This window comes from Otolemur garnettii, unplaced genomic scaffold, assembly GCF_000181295.1.
Source record: "Otolemur garnettii isolate 467f Iridium unplaced genomic scaffold, OtoGar3 scaffold00001, whole genome shotgun sequence".
In the NCBI taxonomy this organism is placed as follows: domain Eukaryota; kingdom Metazoa; phylum Chordata; class Mammalia; order Primates; family Galagidae; genus Otolemur; species Otolemur garnettii.
Genome location: NW_003852396.1, coordinates 42,161,074 through 42,167,804, shown reverse-complemented (window position 1 = coordinate 42,167,804; position 6,731 = coordinate 42,161,074). Strand labels below are relative to the sequence as shown.

The following is a 6,731-nucleotide window of genomic DNA, read 5'->3' as shown; positions in this document are numbered from 1 at the left end:
ATGGCATCACAGCTCACATCAACCTCAAACTCTTGGGCTCAAGTGATTCTCTTGCCTCAGCCTCCCAAGTAGCTGGGACTACAGGCACCCATCACAACCCCCAGCTATTTTTAAAGATGAGGTCTCTCTCTGGCTCAGGCTGGTCTTGAACCTGTGAGCTCAGGGGATCCACATAAGAGCGCTAGGATTACGGGCATGAGTCACAGCACCTGACCTCTAAGCATCCATCTTTAGCAGTGTCCAAGAGTCTTCAAAGTAGGTCAAATATGCAAATACAGTTCTTATAGGGCACCTACATATTCATTGAATAGAACGCCTTCTATTCTCTTTGCAGACTGGAACTAGGTGAATTAAATTTATGTCTCCAGCCCCAGCCTGAATATACCTCATTTTAAAAGGATAGTTAAAAAGAAAAGAATTAACACAAACAAACATTAACTCAAGAAAAGGAGAGAAATGGGAGAACATTCTAGAATAAAATATAGATTTTTTTCTCCCTGTAAAGTAGATTTTTTTTGTTTAAAAATATGTTTTTAGGAGCTATTTGCCTTGTGTTTTCTATTGTTGTTGTTTTGTTTGTTTGTTTGTTTTTTGAGACAGAACCTCAAGCTGTCGCCCTGAGTAGAGTGCTGTAGCATCACAGCTCACAGCAACCTCCAACTCTTGGGCTTACGCGATTCTCTTGCCTCACCCTCCCAAGTAGCTGGGACTATAGGCATCCACTACAATGCCTGGCTATTTTTTGGTTGTAGTTGTCATTGTTGTTTGGCAGGCCCGGGCTGGATTAGAACCTTCCAGCTCTGGGGTTTGTGGCTGGCGCCTTAGCTGCTTGAGCTATAGGTGCTGAGCATGTTGTTTGTTTTTGAGACAGAGTCTTACTTTGCTGCCCTTGGTAGAGTGCAGGGTATCAACACAGCTCACAGTAACTTTAGTCTCTTGGGTTCAAGTGATCCTTTTACCTCAGCCTGCCAAGTAGCTGAGACTACAGGTGACCACCATGATGCCTGGTTAATTTTTCTGTTCTTAGTAGAGATGGGGTCTCACTCTTGCTCAGGCTGGTCTTGAACCTGTGAGCTCAAGTAATCTACCTGCCTCGGCTTCCCAAAGTAGTAGGATTTTAAGAGTGAACCACTGCGTCCAGACTGCCTGGTGTTTTAGGTAAGCTATTATTGAAATTATCCTACTAAATAGGAACAAGTCATTAAAAATACAGCTAGCTAAATTAGAAGTGACTTCATGAGATTTAAAATGCAGTATACATTGGCATCCATTTTGTGTCCAGAAAGATAATAAATATAATATTGTAGAAAAAGCATATTAATAAGAGGATAAACTGGAGAAATTCTAATAGAAAACAAAAGAATAAAGATATGTAAATGAGAGATAAAAATAGCTAATGTGAAAAAGAATGCCAAGAATCTGTCATCTTAAATCCTACTGAGGAAGGAAAGCTGAAACAATGAGAAATGGAAATCGTCTTGACATTACAAACAAAATCAACCTAATCGAGTATGCAGTCAATGTATTTTATCAGAAATAATCAATAGCGCCAGTAGAGCAACGGCCATAAGCACCAAAGCTAGCGAGTTTGATCCTGGCCGAGGCCTGCTAAACAAACAACAATGACAACCACAACAAAAAAGTAGCTGGGTGTTGTGGCTGGTGCCTATCGTCCCAGCTACTTGGGAGGCTGAGGCAGGAGAATACTTGAGCCCAAGAGTTTGAGGTTGCTATGAGCTGTGACACCACGGCACTCTACCCAAGGTCACATAGTGAGTCTCTGTCTTAAAAAAAAAAAATTAATAGCTACAAAAGTCCTGACAACTAAAAGTAAATTTCAACATACAGAATTATTTAGTCTTAAAAAAATAAAGAGGCAATTAACAAAAGCAAAAGATTGGCATTTCTTTTTATATATATATATTTTATTTTTTATCATTATTATTTTTTTTGAGACAGAGCCTCAAGCTATCCTCCTGGGTAGAGTGCTATGGCATCACACCTCACAACAACCTCCAACTCCTGAGCTCAAGCAAGTCTCCTGCCTCAGCCTCCCAAGTAGCTGGGACCACAGGTGCCCACCACAACACCTGGCTATTTTTTGGTTGCAGCCGTCATTGTTGTTTGGCGGGGCCCAGGCTGGATTCAAACCTGCCACCTTAGGTGTATGTGGCTGGCGCCTTAGCCACTTGAGCCACAGGCGCCGAGCCAAGATTGGCATTTCTTACACCAATACTCTTCACAGTAATGAATGGTAAAAGTGATAAGAAATGTCTACAGAGTTCTGTAGAGACGAGGTCATCGCCAATAAATTCAGGAAAATTATGCATTTGTGTGCCATAGAAATGGAAGAATATTCTCAGAAACGCAGGAACTAAAAGAACATATGTCTCTATTCCTCCTGAAGTTTCTGTGAGAATGTCTACTAGAAGATCATAAAACGAGCCCAAGGTTAGATCTCAGGACAAGTAGGAGAAAAGAACTGGAAATAAGCACTAAACTACACACACACAATTACTGTAAATGTGGGTACAGGGACACAATATAAAAATAAACCGAAAGGAAAAACGATCTGTTATGTCGTTCAGCTAAAATTACTAGAAATGAGGGCAGTTGAGGAAGCGAGAAGATTTGGCTCTTTGTTTCCTATAAAGAGGAGTAAGAAGTTAATGTACATTTGTAAATAAAGTGATAAGTATGCTCTGCTAGCTGTCACCTATCAACTAGCTAGCACTCTGCATTGCTGCAGAGAAGCCTGGGACTGCCGTTTCTAGAACTGCCTTCCCCATATGGTTTGGGGTTAGCTTTTGCCCAGAAGAGACACTCTGGAGAAGTCTGGAAGGGGAAGTCATTGTTCTCCTGAGATAACCTGTGATCAGAAAAGTGCCCAGGCTGCAATTTCACGGTGGCTTCCCCCTGAGTCCCAAGAATCACCTGCTTCAGGCATTCTGGCCCAGATCTTGATGGCAGACTTGCTGGCCTTAGCATCCCTGATTTTTCAAAGTTTATGCCAGCCCCTAATTGTTTGGGTTTTTTTGTTTTTGTTTTTGTTTTTTGGAGACAGAGTTTCACCATGTCGCCCTGCGTAGAGTGCTGTGGCATCACAGCTCATAGCAGCCTCCAACCCAAACTCTTGGGCTTAAGCGATTCTCTTGCCTCAGCCTCCCAAGTAGCTGGGACTACAAGTGCCCACCACAACACCCAGCTATTTTTTGTTGTTATTGTTGTTGTTGTCATTGTTGCTTCGCAGCCCAGGCTGGGCTCAAACCCGCCAGCCTCAGTGTATGTGGCCAGTGTCCTACTCACTGAGCTATGGGCGCCGAGCCAGCCCCTAGTTCGTGTACTAAACCTTCCATTCCTGAAATACCTGAACCCCCATTTCCTGGTTGAATCTTGGCTGACACATCTGAATTTAAGAATTAGTTCATAATGTAGTCACCATTCATAGACTTTAAAGGAAGTCTAGTTTACAAATCACAGGAGGCGTTAAGAAGCCAACAAAATACATAGCAAAAGACAAAACAGAAAGCAAACAACTTAATAAGGCCTAAAGTAAGGTGACAGAAGCCATCCCAGGCCTAACAGTTTTGTCAACAAACGTCAACACTTTTGTAAAGCCACTTTCGTAACAAGCAGACTCTCAGTTGCAGTCAAAACAACAAAGCAATCCAAGGACTGCTCACCCAGGACGACTTCATGAAGGTTAAAGACTGAAAATCCAGGGAGGGGGCAAATAGAAACAAAAGGAAAGCAAGGAAGGATTTAAGGTGATAAGGATTAAACAGAGTAATTAAAATGTTCTTAATGTTTACACCACTAGTTAACGAATACATTCCCATGTAAGAAGTTCAGAGGATAGGGAATTAAATAGTGAAGGTAACCACCGCTCACATCTTGGTGTTGACTCTTTCAGTCTTCCATCATCTGTCTATCAGCAGACTTCACAGCAAATCCAGAGGAACAAAAAAGGACTGCTTTTTCCTCTGAGCTCCTCCTTGGAAACGAGAAAATCTTTTCCAAAAGCTCTGATATACTTCTCTTGTCTGGGCCCAGTTACTTCCTAGGAAAATGTGATTATCATGATTGCCTTAGATTAATCCTTTGGAGTGATTAGATGTTGGAGGGAAGGAGGGAAGGCCAAGGATAGGGATCACCAAGGAAACTTTGTTAAATTTTCGGTGTCTAACTATTTAGCTGAAATGTATTTGCATGTGATGCTAGGTAAGAATCTAACTTTGATGCCGATTTAATTATTTCAATACTCTTTATTGACTATGCCATTGTTTTGCTATTGATTTGAGAAGCCACCTTATATATACACACACAGGCGTACCCATGTGGCTCTCGGATCTGTCTTCCGGGTCACTCTGTGTCTACGTCTGTACGAAAGTCATCAGCTCTACTGTGTTTGGCTATGTGGGAAGATGGCCCAACCACATTTATTGTTTTTGCTTTTTAAGAATATTTGTTATTATCATATGATGTTTCCTATTTATTAAATGAGCTTGTCAGGATAAAAGAATAATTTTTTATAATTTTCAATAAGGTTCCATTATATAGCTATTACTTTGTGAGAGAATTACTACCTTCACAATATCCAATCCCCCAATTCAGGACTTTTTTTTTAATATCTCTCAGACAGATTTATCATCTTCTTCATATCAGGCCATACATGTTTGTTACTAGGTGTATTAACCTGCTTGCATGACCATAACAAAGTATCCCAACAGGGCAGATTAAGGAGTCTAAAACCAAGGCGCCAGCAGATTCAGTGTTTGGTGAGGGCCCACTTCCTGGGTCATAGATGGCTGTCTTCTCACTGTGTCTTCAAATAGTAGAAGGGGCAAAAGCCCTCTGTGGGGCCTCTTTTAAGTACTAATGCTTTTAAATACTAATTAGTACACGGGTACTAATCCCATTTATGAGAGCTCCACCTCTCAAAGGTGCCACCTCCAAAAACCATCACACTGGGGATTAGGTTTCAGCATCAATTTGGGGGGAATACATTTCCACCCAGAGCATTAGGTTTACCACTGGGCCACATATTTCATAGGGTTTGAAGCTACTGGGAGCAAATAAAGAACTGTTTGGCAAAGAGGGTCAACAGGAGCCATGGGGAGGAATAAAAATGGATCTCTGCTTGCACCCTAGTAAGTACAGTTTATTCAATAAAAGTTGGATTATGGATTTCTTCTCCAAGACGGCTGTACCGATGTACCTTTCTACTGGCAGAGTTTCTGTTTTTCACTCTCCTTGTCATCTCTTTCATTTCTAAACTCTTTGCCATCCACATGCACAAAAACCTGGGGCTCATTCATCTTTGCATTGCCCTGATTGACTAGTCAGAGCCAGCCTTCCTTTCTTTTCTTTTTTTTTTCTGCAAATAATTGGTTTCTATTTTTTCCCCAGTCATGTCCCATGTTTTTTGTATTTTATTGATTGATTGATTTTTATTTCAGAGTATCATAGGGATGCGAATGTTTTGCTTACACAAATTGCTTTGGTACAGTTTGAGTCAAAGTTAGAAGTGCCCGTCACCCAGATACTGTCCGTTGTACCCCTTAGGTATGAATTTACCCATCCCCTCCACCTACTGGATTTCTGATGAGTGTTATTTCCAAATGAGCACAGAAGTGTTGACTGATGATTTCCATTTTAATAGTAAAAGGCGAAAGATTTATATGATCTGAAGAGAAACTAGGATATTTCCAATTTAATAGTGAGCACACATGATGTTTGCATCTCCATTCTTGTGATACTTCACTTCAAGAATGGTCTCCAGAAGTTAATACGAGAAGTATCAGTTCATCACTTTTTTAGGGCTGACTAGTATTCCAGGGTGTACATATCTGACATTTTATTAATCCACTCATGTGTTGATGGGCACTTAGGTTGTTTCTACATCTTTGTAATTGTGAATTGGGCTGCAATAAACATTCAAAAAAATGGAGTGCTTCACACATTTGTGTAGCACCCTTGAGTAAGGAGCCATGCTAATTTTCTCTTTACCATTCCAGTTTTTGTGCGGCCAGAGTGAGCACAGCACCTCTCTCATGTTAATGTCCATTCAGTTCTTCTCTTTCCCATTTCTCCACTAAGTTGCTGTCTTTTCCTTGTTAATTTGTAGACTTCTTTACATATTCAAGACACAGTTATTTTGTAAGTTATATATGTGCAAATACTCTCCCAGCCTGTGACTTATCTAAAAAATAGCTTGGCTGGGTGTAGAGGCTCATGCCTGTAATCCTAGCACTCTGGGAGGCTGAGTCATGTAGGATTGCTTGAGCTCAGGAAATTGAGACCAGCCTGAGAAAGAGCGAGACCCTACCTCTACTAAAGATAGAAAAATTAGCCAGGCATTGTAGTGAGCACCAGTAGTCCCAACTACTCAGGAGGCTGAGGCAGGAGGATCACTTAAGCCTAGGACTTTGAGGTTATTCTGAGCTAGGCTGATGCCAAGGCATTCTAGACTGGGCAATAGAGTAAGACTCTGTCTCAAAAAAATAAATAAATAAAAATTAAAAGATAATGTCTTTTGACATGCCAAAGTTTTTTATTTTAATGTAGCCTTATTTAACTCTTTTCCTCATGGGGTGACTTGTCAAGAAATTCTTCCCTATCCCAAGGACATAAATATATTGTTATATATTTTCTTTTAATAGTTTTAGCAAAGGTTTGCATTTTACATTTGAGTCTCGAATCCTTCTAGAGATTACTTTGGATAAAGGATG

The 6,731-nt window shown here is 40.6% G+C and overlaps 1 non-coding gene across 1 annotated transcript; it reads right to left on the bottom strand.

Annotated features, from left to right (window-relative positions):
- Positions 1–5,939: 5,939 nt before the first annotated feature.
- On the bottom strand, positions 5,940–6,041 carry LOC111724559. The gene has a single exon (XR_002772838.1). It is a non-coding gene; the product is annotated as a U6 spliceosomal RNA (small nuclear RNA).
- Between the last annotated feature and the right edge of the window lie 690 nt (positions 6,042–6,731).